This window comes from Jaculus jaculus, chromosome 11 (genome assembly GCF_020740685.1).
Source record: "Jaculus jaculus isolate mJacJac1 chromosome 11, mJacJac1.mat.Y.cur, whole genome shotgun sequence".
Classification (NCBI taxonomy): Eukaryota; Metazoa; Chordata; class Mammalia; order Rodentia; family Dipodidae; genus Jaculus; species Jaculus jaculus.
The window spans coordinates 77,799,606-77,820,257 of NC_059112.1; the positions used below are offsets into that span (position 1 = coordinate 77,799,606).

The window sequence follows — 20,652 nt, forward strand, 5'->3', positions numbered from 1 at the left end:
AAAAATGGAAGTGAACTGGTAGATCTGTCAGTAAGTTCCTCCCCGCAAAGGGCATAACCCGAGTGACCCCCGGAGCCCAATTCCCAAGCACTCAGCCTTCTCCACGCCTCCCTAGCAGGTCGGCCACACCGAGAGAGGACCCCACCCCAGGCACATCCGTCCCCGGCTCCGGCGAGGGCACTGGAGGCCAAGCTCCCCGGGCCCCCGCCCGCACCCACGGGAGACTTCCTGGAGGCGGCCAGGCCCCAGGCGGCATTTACAAACCTGCTTTACGCCACTCGCGTAGGGGAACCTCGCTGACGCCCACAGGGCCCCGCTCCCAGCCCCGTCCGCTCCGCATTGCCGGAGCCAAGCCCGGGTGCCTCCACCACGGCCCCCGCGTGACCCCGGACCTCTGTGGCTCCTCGCCCAGCTAGGCAGACTGGAACGGGAAAACCACATCTTACCGGCAACTGAGGGGCAAGACTTCACTTCCCACCTTTGCAGCCCTCTTCAACTCCCGGATCAATTCACTCCGGCGACGCCGGAAGGACCCGAGAGGAACCAGGCGTTGTCCGGAATCCTGCCCAGCCGGAGCCGCGCAAAGCCCGATGGGGACTCGTAGTTCCGCTTGTCGTGTCCCAACGATATTGTCTGTACTCGCTACACTACAACTCCCAGCAGGGCTTGCGAGGAAGCCGAAGGCGATAGGTGGGAACACCTCAAGCCAATAGCAAGACAGTTCCCTGCCTCTGAGGGAGGAGGTGAAAGGAAGAGAGAATGTGCAAGGGAAGGAAGGGAAGGGCGGGGTCGGCTCTCACCTGGGCCAATCAGAGATCAGGGCTGGACTGGAGACTCTCCACCCACTGAGAGGCGGGGCTATCGGAGTTCAGGAAGGAAGAGGGCGGGGCAAGCGGGGTGGGGCCAGCGGGCGGCTGCTGGGTCTGCGGTGGGGGCTAGGGGATGGGCAAAGCCTCGGGGGAATGAATGGCCGGATGGAAAGGAGTATGGTGTGGGTCAGTGCAGCAGTACTCCCCAGAGCCGCCAAGCCCAGGCGACTGCGGGGCTGGGGCAGGATGAGCGGAGCTTGGGCAGGGATGCCCGCGTGGGGAGGCAGCTCCAGGTGGGATGCTTCCTGCGGGAGGGAGAAGGATCCCGAAGGGATCTAGTCAGAGGCCGAGCGGTACGGGCTCTGGGAGCAGGGAAAAGTATCCCCGCGAAGGCTTCCCGCCGCCTCCCGCAAGTCAGGGGCGGAGCTGAGGTGCGGAATCGTCCAACCGGAGGCGGGGAGGCGGAGCTTGGGTCCCCTAGAAGCCGAAGGCGCTGGCTGAACTGTAGTTTCCCGGGAGGGAGGCGAGAGCCGGACTGCGAGCAGGACCGTGTACGGGCGTCCGAGCATCCACTCCAGCATCCCGCCACCGGGCGGCAGGTGTGTGGGAGGTAAGCGCGGGGGCTTCTTGCGGCCATCCGCCCGCCGCCCCGGGGAAGGTATCTTCTTTCTGCTGGGGATGCTGGTTCAGGCTGAGCAAAGAGTACCACCTTGGTTTCGCGTATCAGTGCGAACCCTCCGGGGTGAGCGGTGTCCACCTTGGACTTGGATGGTGGGGAGCAGAAGGTAGCTTGGCCCTAGGTGTATAGGGCGTGGTTAGTGGCTTTGGTTGGAGTTGCTCATTGAAACTGTTCGGGGAGATAATCAAGATTGAGGGAAATCCTGCTAATTGAGTACCGGGTGGATGGTGTCGAGATAGGTGCGTAGCTGGTAAAAAGCGAAAATTTTGTCATTGTCGTAGAATCACTTCGGAACTACTTCACTAGGAAAATAACTTTGGCTTCTTCCGTGCCTACCCTTGGCGTGGTTTTGATCAGATTGTCCTGCTACTGACAGGTTATCCAGGGTGGTTATATTGCAGGTTCCCAGAATCATTGCAATAGATCAGAATTAAAGGAGCAGATGTAAGCACGAATAGTGTGGATAGAATGGGTCTGGCTGAGCCTGTCAGAAGTAGAACTTTTGCCAGCAATAATGTAAAAAACGATATTAATGGGTGGATTCTTAGTTCGTCTTCCAGTGGCGTTGGTCTGTGGAAACAAAGACCTGGGTTCAGCCTACAATAGGAACGAACATATGGTGCACTTCATTGCTACTCCGTATTCTCTTGTGTGTCCGCTAACATTCGCACAGTGTGAAAAACAGGAGAACGCGGAAAGCTGTGTTGAGACACCTCCTTTTCTGTGTTTTAAGAGAATCAACCTAAAATGATTACCTTTAGTGTATTCTCATGGGTTCAGTTTGTAAATACATGTAGTGTCATGAAATGATAGTTATTCGCATCATGTGTACATTCCACTGAATGAGAGCCCAATGCCTATGGACGGAAGTAGGTTGTAATGTTGAGTAAAGATGAGAGATGAGAGTCATCTCTACATGTGTGTAACTGACAAATTACAGCTTTTTTATTTTAGAAATGTACTAAGAATCTATTTGCTTGTTTCATTTTTATTTTCTTTCTGGAGCATCTTCTCAGATTATATGGCTTTTAATCATAGCGGTGTATTGCCACATATTTTGCTCTGAAATGCCCTCATTGTGACAACTGACTATTTCAAAGCCTTTCAGAATACTTTAGAATGAGGGTCAATAAAGATATAGTAATTACTTTCTGTTTCTTCTGCTGTCATGCTATGCTAATTTAATTAGTAATTTGAATTTTATGTATTAATGCACACAAAATGACTTCTTGAGAAATGGCTCAAATGTTCTTTTCATTGCTTAACAATGTTCAGTCCTACTGAGTGCTGATACTGACATGCTTAAGTAACTCCCCTTAATGCCCACACTCCTGAGAACCATAGAGACAACTGAATCATTGAAAAACAGCTATGCTTAGATGGTCTCTGAGCAGATCCTGCAAGTATTACAAGAATCAAAGAGCTTATAAGACCAAAAAAAGAACAGTAGCCAGTAAAATTACCAGCCATTGGAAAGATCGGATTTGATCTTTGATACACCACTTGGGGATATATTAAGCCCCACGTGGCCTGTGAGACATGGCAATAATGATCTTTAAGGTAAGAAGCAAGGTAGGAAGCTGTAGTGAAATTTGGAAACAATTATATTTGCCCTTGTTATTTGAGTTTTTGCGAATTATCCTGAATTGAATCTTAAGTGCTGATTTCCAAGTACTTACTCATTAAGTGAAATAGAAAACTTGCAACACTGGGTTATTCCTTCAGTGTATTATAGTAATAATAGTTAATTACATTATTTTTTATATTTTTATCAAAAAATCTTTTTGAAAGAATTTTTGTGGAAATAGCTAGTGATCCTAATAACCAAACAAAAAGGAAGAAGATAATTCATATGAAAACCTTTGAAATTTTGATGTATTTTGAATGTCAACTATGCTTATGGACTTCTGCTCTGAGGTATCAACTGCTTTGATAAGACTGCAGTCTCATAAAGAGTTTGTGATGTTAAAGTGCCTAATTCTTTCCTCTTTTCAAGATTGGATCCTTTTTAAGTATGCTGTTGAATGAGTTTAGATTTGTCATTTGGTTGTAAGAAGTCCATATTTGTATAAGTGAAAAATATTAGCAATATATGATTCTTGGGCATTTATGTCTTACCTTGAGCTCTATGTTCAGTGTAATTGATGTTTACATTCAATCTCAGATAACCTGAGTTTTTTTTTTTTCTTGATGGGTGTTGAGAAATATTTATTTTATGTGAAGTGCCTCCTATGCTAAAGGTGTGTTAATTCATTTTGCTCTTACTTGTTCCTGCATACAAGTGAATATATGACATGATGTGGAGGAGAAATAACCTAGTGAATAATGTTTCATGAAGGGAAACTGCCCCAGAAATGACTCTTCTTTGGCCAAAAGGATTCATTCACTTCAAAATTGCACTGTTTTTGTGTGCCTTTCTTTAAATTAAAATTCTAATTTTAGGTCTTTGAGTGAAAATGATTAACCAGGACACATTTCTACCAGGAGGATTGGTGACTATATGTGACAAAAGAGTAGTACTTAAAGGTTCAAGAACACCTGCTTTTGCTATGAATGGGAGACAGAGGAATAGATATGAAGAAAACTGATTGGGAAACATGCCTTTAGTGTGAAAGGAAAGATACTTGATATTTTTGTCAAATTTCTATAAGGTATAATACAGCATTCCTCCCCCAATTGTTTATTTCTGGAGGCTATACCTACAGTGCAAACATTTCATTCTGATATTTATATTTCACTAAAATCAGCATTAATTGGCATTAACTGGCATTAATTATTAAATGTGGAACAATTGTGGGGTAGGAAGGCAAAACAAATCCTGTATGTGTTCACATATGAGTGAATATTATTATTTGGACAGAAACTACAATAATTACACAATAAAGGTAAACAAGTGCCAGTGTATATATGTTTTTGTCCATACAAAATGCTGATGGCAAACACTTGGGGATCTGGGTTATTAATTGTAACTCTCAATAAGTACTTTGTTTTTGTTTTTGTTTTTGTTTTATAGTCTCACAGCTGATGCTTTCCGTATTAAAGTTCAAGTCACTGTGGTCTTTTTCTCTTTCTTACAATATATTAGTTGTATAAAATAATAATGTTTGGAATTGTACTTTGAAAATATTTTATTTATTTAAGAGAGAAAGGGAGGCATGTAGATAATGGGCATGCCAGGGCCTCTATCCACTGCAAACACACTTCAGACACATGCACCACCTTGTGCATCTGGCTTAAGTGGGTCCTGGGGAATCAAACCTAGGTACTTTGGCTTTGCAGGCAAGTGCCCTAAGTGCTAAACAATCTCTCCAGCCCTAGAATTATATTTTTTGTTACTGTTATCAGTAGTGGGAATTGAGCCTAGGGCCTCAACCATGCTAGGCAAGCACTCTGCCACTGAATTATAAGTTCATCAAATTGTCACTCCCCAACCCTTGTAGTTTATTTTTATTTACTTATTTTTATTTATTTGAGACAGAGAGGAAAGAGAGGGGAGGGAGAGGGAAAGAATGGGTCCACTAGAGCCTCTAACCACTGCAAACAAATTCCAGATGCACATGCCACCTTGTGCCTCTGACTTAAGTGTGTACGGGAGAAAAAAACTGAGTCTTTAGGCTTCTCGGGCAAGCACCTTATCAGCTAAGCCAGTTCTCCAGCCCCATGTTTTGTTTTGTTTTCAAATTGTTTTCAAATTTAAATTTAAATTTAAATTCTTAAATTCGAGTTGTCAGGTTTCCTTCCCTTGACCTTGTGATTCCCCTGCTTCAGTTTTCTGAGTAGCTGGGTTTTCAGTCTTGTACTTCTAGATCCAGCTCTAAGAAGCTAGCTTATTAGATTCTAGACACCAGGTGCTTCTGCTCTATCTTGTGTTGATCTTAAGTAACTGATGTCAACATCAGCATAAAATGGTTGCTCTATCTCCACTTGCTGAGCTAGAAGTATTGCTCACTATTTCCATAATGCATATATATGTACAGATATATGCATATATATGTATATATGTACACACACACACACACATATACACACACATTTTTTTTTATTTACTTTATTTGAGAGCGACAGATACAGAGAGAAAGACAGATAGAGGGAGAGAGAGAGAATGGGCGCGCCAGGGCTTCCAGCCTCTGCAAACGAACTCCAGACGCATGCGCCCCCTTGTGCATCTGGCTAACGTGGGACCTGGGGAACCGAGCCTTGAACTGGGGTCCTTAGGCTTCACAGGCAAGCGCTTAACCGCTAAGCCATCTCTCCAGCCCTTGTTTGTTTTTTGAGGTAGGGTCTCTAGCTCAGTCTGACCTGGAATTCACTATGTACTCCCAGGGTGGTGTTGAACTCTCAGTGATCCTCCTACCTCTGCATCCCAAGTGCTGGGATTAAAGGCGTGTGCCACCACACCCGGCTTAATGCATATATTTTAAACTTACATAGGCAAGAGTCCATTGACCTTATAGAATGGCTATTGTACATTGAGTTAGTTTTTCTGAAAATGTCTGTGTTCTCATTTACTTAGCAAAAGTGTTGACTGAGAATGACCCAGGCTTTATGTGCTGCAAAATGTAACCTAAAAGTTGAGATGCCAGGGGATATGGATATGTTGCTCCCACCAGATGCTCCTAAGGTGTGCATTTTAGGCACAGAGGCCCAGGACTCACCACCAGTCACCTTTAAGCCTCTGAGGAGTACTTTTCCAAACAACAAACTTTGAGAGTGGGGAGATGACTCAGTGCATAAATTGTCACATGAGCGTGAGGTCCTGAGTTCTATCTCTAGTGCCCACATAATGCCAGGTTTGGAAGCTCTCATGCATTTAAACCCAAATCTGGGAAGCTTAGTCAGGAGGGCTTGCTGGCTCTAGCATCAGTGAGAGACCCAGTATCTCAAAAAAAAAAAAAAAGTGGACTGAGGAAGACCTCCAACATCAACCCCTGGGCTCTGTACACACACCACATACGTGACATACACACATTTGAAACTTTCCATTATCTAAAATTAGAATTTATGTTTTTATTTCTGAAAACCTTTCTTTTTTTAACCTACTTCCCTGTCCCAGAAGACCAAAGGAAAAAGGAAGTCATCCTTTGTTTAAGCATTTGTGGGGTTAGGCATATATTGGTTTTGGTGTGACATTCCAGAGAAAATTAATTTGATTAGTGTTAGAATTAAAAGTTGATTTGGTTTCCTTTTTTAACACCTAGGAAATTCTATTTTATTATTAATAATTCTTTAACCATGAAATTAATAGTAGCGGATATTTAACTGGCTTTGGTTTGCTTCCACCCTTCGTTTACTGGCACACGGGTGGATATCAACTGGCTTGATCAGTGCGGTTAAAGGTGCTTGTTTGCAAAGCTTGCTGCTGGTTTGTGGCCTGTGTTCAGTTTCCCCAGAACCCAAGTAAAACCAGATCCAAAGTGATACATGCATCTGGAATTTACTTGCAGCAGCAGAAGACCATGGCATTCCCATACAACCCTCCATCAACCCCCCAAAAAACTAACAAAAAACGCATGCACATTTGTTTAGCTGTTAGCTGTTTGTAAAATGGCATCATTTTACAAACAACTAGAGGAAATATCTTTTTCCTAGACATCTGTTGTAGAGCTAAATTCAGCCCTCTTCCCATAAAAGTTGCCTATATGGGGCTGGAGAGATGGCTTAACAGTTAGGTGCTTGCCTGTGAAGCCTCAGGACCCCAGTTTGAGGCTCGATTCCCCAGGACCCACATTAGCCAGATGCGCAAGGGGCTGCATGCATCTGGAATTTGTCTGCAGTGACTGGAGGCCCTGGTGTGCCCATTCTCTCTCTCTCTCTTTGTCTACCTGCCTCTTCCTCTCTCTGTGTGTCACTCTCAAATAAATAAATAAAAAATGAACAGAAAAAATTTTAAAAATGTTGCCTATTTGGAGCTAAATTATACATATATATTGCTATCTCTTGAATTTCTCAATGAATTAGAGCAAATATTACCACTAATCATAGTGCTGCTTGTATGAAAGCCTTAGATATGGATTTATTTACTGGATGCCATTTGAATCCTTTTCTCTGTGTTCCTTCAGAATTCTGCTGCTGTAATGGTGAGCCTTTAAGTAGCACTCCCTGTACACACACATACACACACACTGAGATTTTTGGCTAGACTTGAATTAGTCTTGAATGGTTTATTTTTGTGAAACAGTTACATCAAGGAGGTTTTGTGAAGGCCTATATAACCTGAGTGACACAGGTGTTTGTTAACTATAAACTCTCTTGGGTAAGGGTAAGGGTAAGCTTTGTGACAGCCTTGCCTGTCAGGCCTGTTTCACTTAGCTGCCTAAGCTGGAGTGGTACTCCGTGTGATGCCACCGCTTTATCCCCTTCTCTTTTACCTTAGGAGGAGTCATCACTCCTGGAACCTCTAACTTAAGTGGGGCATGATGGGGAAATGTAATTTTCCTTGTTGCTTTCTCTAAGAGTATTGTTTTTCTCAGATATATCTCATGCCAAATATACAAGATGTCACAAAGTGGTACCTGTAGCCTGGTCTTTCAAGTCAGTAAGTACCTGTCAGCTTGCAATCCATCCCTCACCTAGCATTTTGTTTTCATTATTGTTACTTTGCTGTAGTTGTCTTTCAGCCAGAAGAGTTCACTGTAAAACTTATATTTTACTCCGCTTGATTTTAGCCCACAGGCAAGAGGTGATTGCCATTTTTGATACATTTCATTACCTTTGTTTTTTGACAGCCATTCATCTCTCTATCTCTATTTCTATTTCCCCCTCCCTGCTCTCTCGAACATCCCATGTGTCTCATGTGGCACAGGCCAGCCTGGAACTTACTATGTAGCCAAGGATAACCTTGAACTTCCTGCTTCCTTTTCCCAAGTGATGGGATTATAGGCCTAGGCCACCATGCAGCCTGTTCTTGTCATGATAACTTAAATTTTGTTATGTCAATCCTACTTAATTTGAAAAAGTAGTTAACTTTATTGCTTTTGTTCTATTTCTTGGTAAGATGCTATAGAAAGTAAGTTGTGAAGTACAATGATTACCATTGGCTTGAGTTAAATTAGTCATTAGAGTATGTAATTGTTGTGCATATCACAAAACAATTTAAAATTATTGAGGCAATTATGTCTATGAGATCTGTTCAACTTTAAGAAACCTCTACCTACTTGATATCTTTCACTTGTTATATCCCCAAGGCACTTTAAATACAATCACATATACATTGATATATCAGATGAAATCTGTATAAAATAATTATTCTAATAGTTGAATAAAATAGCTTAATATTTGTTTGGGGTAATTTAGAGAATTAAAAAATTTATAAGATCCTGTACAAAAGATACATAAATGAAATCTGTCGAAAAGAATTTATTCATAATTTAAAAGTTTCTATTCTCTCTTTTTTTCTTATTTATTTATTTGTTGTTGTTGTTTGTTTGTTTTTGAGGTAGAGTCTCACTCTAGCTCAGGTGACCTGGAATTCACTATGTACTCTCAGGGTGGCCTTGAACTCACATTGATATTCCTACCTCTTCTTCCTGAGTGCTGGAATTAAAGGCATGCACCACCATCTATGTTCCTTTTTAAAAGAAAACAAAATTAAAATAGCTTCTTATGCTTAACTATAAATAGGTTAGTTAATACTGACATAAAGCCACATATTTTGAAAATAAAAATTTGATTCAGAACTAGCTTGAAAACAAAATTTTATACCTATTGCATAGCCTAAAAATGTTTAAATATTAACAAAAAAAAACTTTTAAAGTATGTATTAGGTGCTGGGGAGATAGCTGAGTGCATACAGCATTTGCCACACAAAGATGAGTGAATACCCTATTTCAGGATATCAGCACCCACCTAAAAAGATGATGCTGTGGCAGGCATGTGTGGTCACAGCTATACTAATTTGCAAGAAGGAAAGTGGAGAGGAGAATTTACCAGAAGCTGGTGGTCCAACTAGCCTGGTGAAAATAGCAGGAAACAATGACCCTGCCTCAAAGGAGGTAGAAGGTGAGGACCAAGCTGGTAGTTGTGCTGTGACCTCACATTTTTGCTGTGTCATACATGCTGTGTTACACACACATGCATGTCATAACACACACACCAAAATATTATTCCTAATTTAGAAATGCTTTTAACTGAAGGTTAAGGCAAAATGCTATAAAACAACAATCATTTTTTAGTTTTTAAAAATATTTTGTATATATGTTTGTTTGTTTGTTTTGGTTTGGTTTTTGAGGTAGGGTCTCACTGTAGCTCAGGCTGACCTGGAATTCATTATGTAGTCTCGGGGTGGCCTTGACCTCTCAGCAGTCCCCATACCTCTGCCTCTTGAGTACTGGGATTAAAGATGTGTGCCACCATGCCCAGCAATTTTTTTTTTTTTAAATGAGAGAAAGAATTGGCCCATCAGGGCTACCAGCCACTGCAGTTGAACTCCAAATGTGTGTGCCATCTTGTGTGCACATGCAACCTTGCACCTTTGCCTCACCTTGTGCATCGGGCTTATGTGGGAGCTAGGGAGTTAACCTGAGCCCTTAGGCTTCATAGGCAAACACCTTAACTGCTAAGCCATCTGTCCAGCCCTATTTTTCTATTTTCATTTATTTTCAGAACAAGCAATATAGAGGAGAATAGTCTTTTCTTCTCATTAGAGGCTCAAGGCCATAAGGAGTTTGTCCTGGTTATTTTTCTCATCTTGTCATAAGACAGATGGGTACTTCTGCTGATCCAGGTACCACATTCCAGTCTGAGAAGGGAAGAATGGGTATTGAGTTTTTTAACCAAAAAATAAAATCCCCACCACCACCAAAAATAAAACAAAACTATAGCAAATGTCATTGTGCATTTCCTGGCCTCTGCCATGTGTCCTACCTTCCTTTAAGGAATGGTGAGAGGTGAGATATCAGGGACTGTGAAGCAGGGGAACAAAGGTTTGATGATCATTAAGGCCCTGTTAATTTTAAATTTAACTACCATTCATTCTTAACAATTTGGTGGTTTTTCCCACTTCCCTTTGGTAGGTTACCTACCTCTAACCTACCTGTATCGAATTTTCACATATCATTACCAAATTTTACCAACTTTTAAGTCCCTGGACAAAGATAATGTAAGATGTTTACTTACATAGCTGCTTAGCCACAAAGTTAATACCTTCCCTGCATTTTACATTACAATCATTTTTTTTTTTTTTTGGCAAAACTGGATGATCATATTGTGATTCTGCTTTAAACCTGAAAGTTTCCAAGAATGTATTTGGACTACATTAAAAAATAATGGCCCTCTGCACTATGATGGAGCTCACCTGTAATCCCACACCTCAGGAGGCTAAGGCAGGAGAATTGCAAGTTTGAGGTTAGCACTGGCTGCGTAGTGAAACCCTTCCTTTTAAAAAGCTTAAAAAAAGAAAATCTGTAGTAGAGCTACACCTGGTAGCTTATGCCTTTAATTTTAGCATTCCTAGGCTGAGGTAGATGGATCCCTGTGTGTTAGAGGCCATCTTGGGCTATAGAATAAGTTCCAGATCAGCCTGGGCTAGAATGAGACCCTGTCTGAAAGAAGAAAGAAAGAAAGAAAGAGAGAGAGAGAGAGAGAGAGAGGGAGGGAGGGAGGGAGGGCGGGAGGGAGGGAGGGAGGGAAGGAGGGAGGGAGGGAGGGACCTCAAATATTAGGATTCTTTTTAAGAAGATTTTCTGTATGGCCTAGCAAGGCCAAACAAGACATTGTTCCTTAGATGGAAATATAGAAAAAAATCACCCTATAAAATGGTGTTATTTTGAATTTCTAAAAAATGAAAAATATTATCAACATCTTTACAGGGATTATTACCTAAACCCTGACTCATTCATACAGCGATACATCTTAGACTGTAAAGTCTTAATGAATTATGATTCCTTTACATAGAAAAGCCTGAGGCAGAATTCAAAGTGATAAAATAAAAACAAGTATTAATATTATTTTCCATGCTGTATATAAAAACTAATTCTCAATAATGTTGATCAAGGAATATTGCATATATTGTAGTTTTCTTTGTATTTTTATATCAACTTTTGATTCTTTATTATGTACTCATAATTGAGTGGCTCTTTTGGGACAGGATTCTTCAAATAGGATCACATGTGAATTTCTAAACTCCTATTGTCAGTCTGTAAACTTGGGATTTGGGATTAGGGCATTATAGGGAAATGGAAATATATGTGCATGTGTGTGTGTGTGTGTGTGTGTGTGTGTGCGTGCGCGCGCACATACACGTGCATCCCCACAGGCACATGTGTTTGTGTGTATACCATATATATGTATATACTCATTTATATATTTATATGCATATAGTTATTCACTCCACACCATAATCTTTTGTCAATATAGTTAACAGTAAATAATACAAGACATTTATAGAAAAACTAATATATGTAGCTTACCATTCTGATGGAACAATGGTCGCTATTTTAGGAACTTAGAAGCAGAAGAAATTACCTATGTGAGAATTGAGAAAGGCTATGAAGAAGCATTTAGGCATTACTGTATATTATTTAATATAGGGAGTGACAAGCTATAGCCTGCAAGTATATGTGTATTTTGTAAATAAAGTTTTTTTTTTTAGGACACAGCTTTCTCATTCTCATATTGTTGAGGTTGTTTTATTTTAAAGAGAGAGAGAGAGAGAGAGAGAGAGAGAGAGAGAGAGAGAGAGAGAATGGGCACACTAGGGCCTCCTAGCCACTACAAACAAACTCCAGGCACATGTACCACCTTGTGCTGCATCTGACTTTATGTGGGTACTAGGAAATAGTACTAGTGTCCTTTGGCTTTGCCAGTAAGTGCCTTAACGACTAAGTCATCTTTCCAGCTCTGCTTTCTTACTGGAGTATCAGAATTGAAGAAGAGATGACCCACAATTTAAAATATTTCATACAGGACTCCTTTTAATAAGTCTGTCAACCATTGATTGAGAATATCATCTCTGTAATCAAATCACTCTGGGTTTTGTTATATGATACTGAATGTTATTCAATTCATTTAAATCTTAGTTTTATGATACAGAATTAGATTCAGGCTGTGTATATTGATATGATGAGATTTCACACTACCTAACAATCGTTAATTATCATTAAATGTTAGTTATTTAATGTCATATTTTATTGTGAATTTTTAGTTCCAGGTTCAAATCATGATTTAAAGCTCTAAATTGAACTCTTCCCATACCCATAAAAATCATCAGTAAATAAGAATAGTAATCCTTTAAAGGAAAATTTATAGCATTATATCAAGTATTATACGGGAATAATGAGATTTATGACTCAAACAATCTAATGTGTGGTAAGTAAACCTATAATTAAGAGTACAGCTAATTAAGAGTGAACAACATGTTAAATATTTTAGAAAATCAAACTGGTCAGTTTTTTTTTTGTTTTTTTGTTTTTTTTTTAATTTTTATTTATTTATTTAAGAGCAACAGACACAGAGAGAAAGACAGATAGAGGGAGAGAGAGAGAATGGGCACGCCAGGGCTTCCAGCCTCTGCAAATGAACTCCAGACGCGTGTGCCCCCTTGTGCATCTGGCTAACGTGGGACCTGGGGAACCGAGCCTCGAACCGGGGTCCTTAGGCTTCACAGGCAAGCACTTAACCGCTAAGCCATCTCTCCAGCCCAAACTGGTCAGTTTTTTAAAAGTTAAAATACTTTCCTAGAATTTAGAGATAAATGGAATTTAAAATGGAACTTTATTGCTACCAATATTTCAAGATTAAAAAGTTTGTTAAAATTATATTTAATGATGAAATGCTAAATATTTCTTCTTAAGGGTCTATAATAAGACAAGAATATTTAAGAATTCTCTTTAAACTTGTAGTGGGGGCTCTGGCCAAGGTCATTGTAAAAGAAAACAAATAGAACATATCTATGTTGGAAATAAAGAGCTAAATCTATATGGAGAGCAGAAATTAATTTTCTATATAGAAGATCCAAGGAACACAAATACACACACACACCTATCAACACTAGTACATAAAGAATACAAGATATAAAACTAGTATAAAGAAAACAGTGGTATTTTATATATTATAATACTAAAATTTAAATCTTTATCCACTTATAATAGAATCAAAAAGAATAAAATATTTAGGAATAAAATGAACAAAAATGCAAGACCTAGACACCAGAGTCATCAAATGTACAAAACATCACTGAAAGAGATTAAATTTGAAGTCCTATTCCTGCATATATAGACTTAATATTGTTAATGGAAATGTGCTCCAAATCTTCAGATACAGTCTGTCAAAATACCAATTGCAGTATTTTGCAAGCATTGACAAGTTGCTCTTTAAACGTATGTGCAAATATAAGGTACACACACACACATACACATACATAATACATATATATTACTGGAATTGGATTTAGAATCTAGAACAAATTATTATAGCTTGTTCTAATTTAGTTTTTATTTTTTTTAAGTCAATACATAGCATGTTTATTCCACAGAGCTATGTGTGCAACTTTTTCTTTTCTGTTTTTTATTAAGTAGAAACTTTGTATGGGCACATCTTATGTTGATACAATCATTTCCCTCCCTGCCCCCACTCCACTGAGGGTCCGCCTTAGTGGGATTGATGGTATTCAGTATGGAGTTGTGGGTTCTGAGTTGTGAGAGCAACAGTTAGTCATTGGGGTGGGGGCAATGTCTAGATATTCCTTTCCACTTTGTGGCTCTTACAGTCTTTCTGCCCACTGTGCCAAAAAATTCCCTGAGCCTTTGTGGGTGTGCTTTAAGTCTACTTTAGTGTAGAGATCTGCAGCTTCTGGATTTCTGCTTTGGTACATTTAAAAATATTTATTATCAATTTATTTATTTGAGAGAGAGTGAAGGGAGGGAGGCAGGTAGAGAGAACGGGCATGTGAGGGCCTCCTGCCTCTGCAAAGGAAATGCAGACAAAGCCAAGTGTGGTAGCGCACGCCTTTAATCCCAGCACTTGGGAGGCAGAGGTAGAAGGATCACTGTGAGTTTGAGGCCACCCTGTGACTACAGAGTGAAATCCAGGTCAGCCTGGGCTACAGCGAGACTCTACCTTGAAAAAAAAAATGCAAACACATGTGTGGGCCCTGGGTAATCAAACCTGGGTCCTTTGGCTTTGCAGGCAAATGGCCTTAACCACTAAGCCATCTCTTCAGCCCTTTGGTACATTCTGAGTGTCCTCAGTATTTATCTCTATCATCCTGGCCCAGCTTATTAGGCTTGACAAAGATGCCAAGATTTGGAATGCAGGTGAGAAAAGATACTCTTCAAATAAGATACTGAGACCACTAGATACCCAAATGCTCAAGTAAGAAGTTGGTCTCTATATAATGTCATATACAGAAATGGAGCTTACAATTGGCCCTGAGACTCAAAATGAGAATTTATCTGGTATATAGGACTCAGTGGAGATTTTGTTGTTAGTCAGAGGTTTCTTATTTGTAGCTTCAAATCACACATGATAGCATATAAGTAAACTGACCTTTATTAAATTTAAAACACATTTCAAAGAATGAAATAACTAGTGAAAAGCCATGGAATTGGAGAATTAATTCCACATCTAATATTTAAGAATAGATTATATCTAACTTTATGAATTGATTAATAACTTAGAACTCATTAAAAAGATAAATCATAATTGTCAAAAGAATTTGAATAATTTCTCCAAACAAGATATTAAAATAGCCAAAAAGCACATAAAAAAACAACTTCATAATTCACTAAGGAAATACAGAAAAATCGGCCTCACACTGAGCAGAGTGGCTAAGTCAAAAACAGACAATCATGCTTGGCGTGGTGGCACACGCTTTTAATTCCAGCACTTGGGAGGCAGAGGTAGGAGGATTGCTGTGAGTTTGAGGCTACCATGAGACTACATAGTGACTTCCAGGTCATCCTGGGCTGGAGTGAGACTCTACCTCAAAAAGAAAAAGAAAAGAAAAAAAAATAAAAAAGATAATCATGGATGTTGGCAAGGACTTCATAAATTAAAACCCTCATGTCTCGTTAGTGGTACTGTAAAAACTATAGTTTTGACCATTCTTTGAAACATTAACCATAAAATTAACATGTGACTCCACATTCTCCTACAGTTATATGCCCAAGGGCATTTGTAGGTAGATGGGGAAGTCCACAAAAGAACAGATGTTCATAGCACCATCACACATTGTGACAACAAGGGGAGACCCACGTCCATGTGCTGCATATGAACAAGCAAAATGTTGTATTTACAGATATCAGAGTATTATTGGACCATTAAAATGAAGTGTTCATAGGGCTCCAACCTGGATGATGCTTGAAAATATATTAGACAAACTGCCAGATAGAACAGGCCATACTGTCTATGAAATGTCTAGAATAGATAAACACAAAAACACAAAGTGAATGTCAAGGGCCTGAGAATGGGAAATGGGTGGTAACAGTTGTCGGGTTAGTTCTTAGGGTGAGGAAATGTTCTAAAATTAGATAGTGGTGATGTTTGCTCACTTTTGTGGAGATATTTTTAAACTGACTAAATTTTATTCTTTCAAGAAAAACTGTGTTTTATGGAAGAATTATATTGTAATAAAAATGTAAGGAGAGAAAACCAAAGGAGCAGTTATGCAAGATTGAACTAATAAGGAACCTTAGCAAACAGAAAAAAGTAATATCAAAGAAATTTCATTTAACATCATTTGGTCCCAGAATACCTGACAAGATTAATGAAAGGAAATTGGGACCCAGACACACCTAAATCGTTTTTCTTGTGCTTTTCACTGAAATTGTTGGAGAGAAGGCATTAAATGTAAGGCAGATAGAGAGGAATGGAAATATCTGTTTGCCATAACCTCTCTTTTCTGCAGTACTTAATGATAAAAAAGCTATTCAACAGGATGTGCAGAATCACAGGGAAATATGTTTAGGATTCAGCTTCCTTCTTCAGGTGAGTGATGGTTGTCAATAGTCTTACCAGCCTCAGGGGTGATAGCATGCCCGTGCCACTAAAATTAACAAACACATGCTTGGTTGTTCAAATAACCAAGAATTCAATTAAAATACTGAAACAAGATGTAAATGGTTGCTGCTTTTTTGTTTTAAAATTATTTAGATGTTAAAAGTAATTATTATAAACTACAGAGATTTGTGGTACGGAAAATATCAATAGTAATGTTCTGGATGAAATACCTCTGGTTATTTCTAAACAAGAGACTATATAAAAAACATCAAATAGCATATTTCACAAAGATTAAGTCAGGAAATATATTCTTCAGTTTCATAGAAAATACCAGATCATTTCAAAACAAGAGACTATATAAAAAACATTCAATTCCATATTTTACAAAAAAATGGAGTCAGTATATTCTTCAATTTCATAGAAAACACCAAGTGTAAAAATGAAAAATAAATGTGATCAAGGCAAAAAAGCGCTTCAAGATAAAATGACAGCATAGGAAACAAGCATATTATAATGAACAGCTTTAGTTTCTTCCGTCTCTCCTTCTGTTCCTCCCTCCCTCCTTCCTTCATTTCTTTCTTGATATGAGTCTTAACACAGGCTCTTTGAACTCAAGACTCTCTGGCCTCAGCATATGGAATGCTGAAACTACAGGTTACAAAACCATGCTTGGCTTTGCTTCATTACTGAAAAATTCAAACTCTCATACAGTTTAAAAGGTCAAGCCAGTCTGGGAAGGTTGCTCACCTGATGAAGTGCTAGTGTCACAAGTGAGTTTGATCCCTCTGAAACTGCATTAAAAAAAAAAAAAAACTGGGGGCTGAAGAAATAGCCTAATGGTTAGGGTGCCTGCAAAGCTAAAAGATCCAGGTTCAGTTCCCCACAACCCACATAAGCCAGATGCTCAAGGTGGTGCATGTGTCTGGAATTTGTTTGCAGTGGCTAGAGGCCCTGGGGTATCCATTCTCCATATCAGCTATGTATGTATGTATCTTTCTGTCTGTCTCTCTACCTATCCATCTACCCCCAACCATCCATCCATCCTATCTATCTGCCTCTTGCTATAAAATAAATAAATAAATAAGTAAAATCTATTTTTTTTTTAATTAGGTGTTTCCTCAAGTCCAAATGGATCAAAGACCTCAATATAAGACTGGAAACTAGGGTACTACTGGAAGAAAATATTGGAACAACTTTCCATGATATAGGAATGGGAGAAGACTTCCTGAACAAACCCCAGTAGCACATGATCTTTTAACAGTCACTCAACCAATGGGATCACATGGAGCTAAAAAGTTTCTTCACAGACAAACATATAATAAGCAAAACCAATAGATTGCCCACAGATTGGGAGAAAATATATCCTGAGTATCCAACTGACAGAGACCTAATCTCTAGAATCTACAAAGAACTAAAAGGTCTAAACAAAAAAAAGTCAAACAACCCACTCACAAAATGGGGTAACGAAATGGACAGGCAGTTCACAGAGAAAGAAATACAAATGGCAAACACACACTTAAGAAAACTCAACAGGTGCAATAGTAGCACGTCTGTCATGGTGAGAACCAGCTGCCCTCCAACTGGACTGGAGGCCTACTCCAAGGCAGGGAATACATCCCTGATAATGAAAACTTAAATACAGGGGTAGTCATGAGGCCTAGGGGTATAACATCTGCTGATGTCTGGATTAGTGTATATACTATGCTTATCAAACTGCTCAGTAAGCACTTCTCTTACTATTCATACCCTTATATTAATGCTACTGTCACTTTGGGTAGAGAATCTTCTCTTTTCAGATGGCAGTGACCTTGGGATTACTCAGAAGATATCATAGTGCTGAAAAGAAGTGACTAGAGTACCGAGTTACATCTCGATCACACCTTCCATGGTTCAGGGTCTAATGTGGAAGAGGTGGCGGAAAGAACGTAAGAGCCAAAGGAAGGGTAGGACTCCTTACAACGTGTTCCCTCCAGACATAAAATGGCCTGGATATCCATGACCTTATAGTGCCTTACACTACCTACACAAGACCATCATAAGAGGAGGGAAACATCATGACATCAAAATAAAAGAGACTCTTATGGAGATAGGGAGAGGATATGATGGAGAATGGATTTTCAAAGGGGAAGGGGGGGAGGAGGGTTAATACCATGGGATAATTTTTATAATCATGGAAAATGTTTTAAAAAATTGAGAAAAAATAAAAAGAAAAAAAGGAAATGTTCATCATCCCTAATCATCAGGGAAATGCAAAGTAAAACAACTATGAGATTCTATCTTACCCCAGTAAGGATAGCAAACATTAAAAACTCAAATGAAAATAAATGCTGGTGAGGATGTGGAGAAATAGGAACCATCATCCACTGTTGGGAATCTAAGGTGGTACAACCACTTTGGAAAGCAATATGGAGACTCCTAAAGCAGCAGATTATAGAGTTACCAACAGAGCCAGTTATTCCCTTAATAGGCATGTACCCTAAAAGCTCCATGCCTTAGTCCAAAAAAATATTTTTTCTGTCATAGTACTTGATGATGCACCAAAAGATTAGTGGTAAGACCCTATTGCTGAAGACACCATATGTGGTTGACAAGTAAAATGGAGTGACATGGCTGGAAGCTGGAAGAGAGTCAGTCCCCAGAGAGCACATCTAGTGCCAGAAGGTGCTACATGAGCAACGGGAGGGAAATGTCCAATTAACTGTCCAAGCTGCTCATTGTCTAATGTTCTTAGCAGCAAACAACTTGATGTGATGCTAACACATGTGCAATAGTGGCGCATAGCCAGGGTGGGAAACCAACTGCTCTTGATTTGGCTAACTCATCTTCTCAGTGGAATAGAACCCATAGCTCGAGCTGGGAAACAAGTCAGAACCATATCCAAAAATGAGCCCGCCCTCCATTATGAAGCTTCTACCAATTGTGGGCAGAAGAGGGCCTACACCTATTAAATTCTCTCTAAAAAATGATGGTGGTCCCCATTTATCTTGTGCTAACTTTACTCTCCGTCAGAGAATCTGCTTCTCTTCTTCAGATACACGCAGATCCTAGAGATAACCACCCCATCATACCCCAAAATGGCCCCAGCTGAAACTAAGAATAATTAGGGAAACAAGCAAGAGCACTGTTTTCTTCAGGAACCTGGTACCAGCACAATAGTGAAGGAGATAGACACAGAGAACAATCAACTCCTACTAAACCAGATATCCAGAAACACAGAGGCTCCCCAGACCTCATCACTGAAGCAGACCTAAAATGAACCCAACATGGCCTAGGGAGATTTGTGGAAGAGGGGCCAGACAGAATGTTAGAGCCACACATTGGGTCATGATACACAGAGACATCCCCTCCTACCCATAACTGATAGCTAACCCCTCAATGCATGATCCATATGTTCCAACAAGAAAGGGTCCTTGTGGTGGGGGTAGCTCAAGGTGGAGGCTAACAATGGTACTAATTTGGCTGTATTCACTGAGTACAAAACTAATAAAAAAATAAAATAAACAAGTAGGTGTTGGGTATACTTGTAATCCCAGCACTGAGAAAGTGGAGATGAGATCCACTGGGATTTCCTGACCAGCCAGAATAGACTACCAGCCTAATTGGTGAGTTCCAAGTCCTTGACAGCACTTGTCTGAAGAAACACAAAAGAAAACATGTGGATGACACCTGAGAAATAACATCTGTGCTTGTTATCTGGCCTTGGCATACACTCACATATATATATACCCACTTGGGTGTATACACACATATACACATCAAAAAAAAACCTAAAAGGAGATTTTAATTAAACTGAAATAAAGTAATACCACTCTAAAGGAAATGGATGGTAAAGAAACAGTACACAAAATATTTAAAAATTAAAGGTGGCCAATATTTGTATATGACAAGCCAAACTTCAAGATAATTTAATTTTGTTCAAAGAGAGTCATTTATCTTGGTAAAGGTGTGTTAAATTCTGAAGCTGTAACATCCCTGAACCTATTTGTAGTGCTCATGTAGAATTAAAACATATAAATCAACCTGGAAAAGAGCTGTCACTATGGCTGTTGGTGTGGGATCTGAATTCACTGGGAAAAGCAAATGAGCTTATGTGTATAGTTAAGACTAAGCAAAAGATAGAAACTGGTACAATGAAGCAGAAGAGATAACAATGGTTCCAGAGTGGCACTAATGGTGTGGATCCAAAGGAAATCCAGAATACAGATTCAACAAGTTTTGCCCTTGAAGTAG

General features: G+C 39.7%; 2 protein-coding genes across 2 annotated transcripts in view; one reads left to right on the top strand and one right to left on the bottom strand.

Moving 5' to 3' along the window:
• Positions 1 to 633, bottom strand: part of Pdcd10 (programmed cell death 10) — a 44,538-nt gene extending 43,905 nt beyond the window's left edge. Inside the window, exon 1 of the mRNA XM_004652369.2 lies at positions 447 to 633. The gene's annotated coding sequence lies outside the window, so the exon portion shown is untranslated. The remainder of the gene's footprint in view (positions 1 to 446) is intronic.
• A 346-nt stretch (positions 634 to 979) lies between these two features.
• Serpini1 (serpin family I member 1) overlaps positions 980 to 20,652 on the top strand; it is a 108,822-nt gene continuing 89,149 nt past the window's right edge. Inside the window, exon 1 of the mRNA XM_004652368.2 lies at positions 980 to 1,419. The gene's annotated coding sequence lies outside the window, so the exon portion shown is untranslated. The remainder of the gene's footprint in view (positions 1,420 to 20,652) is intronic.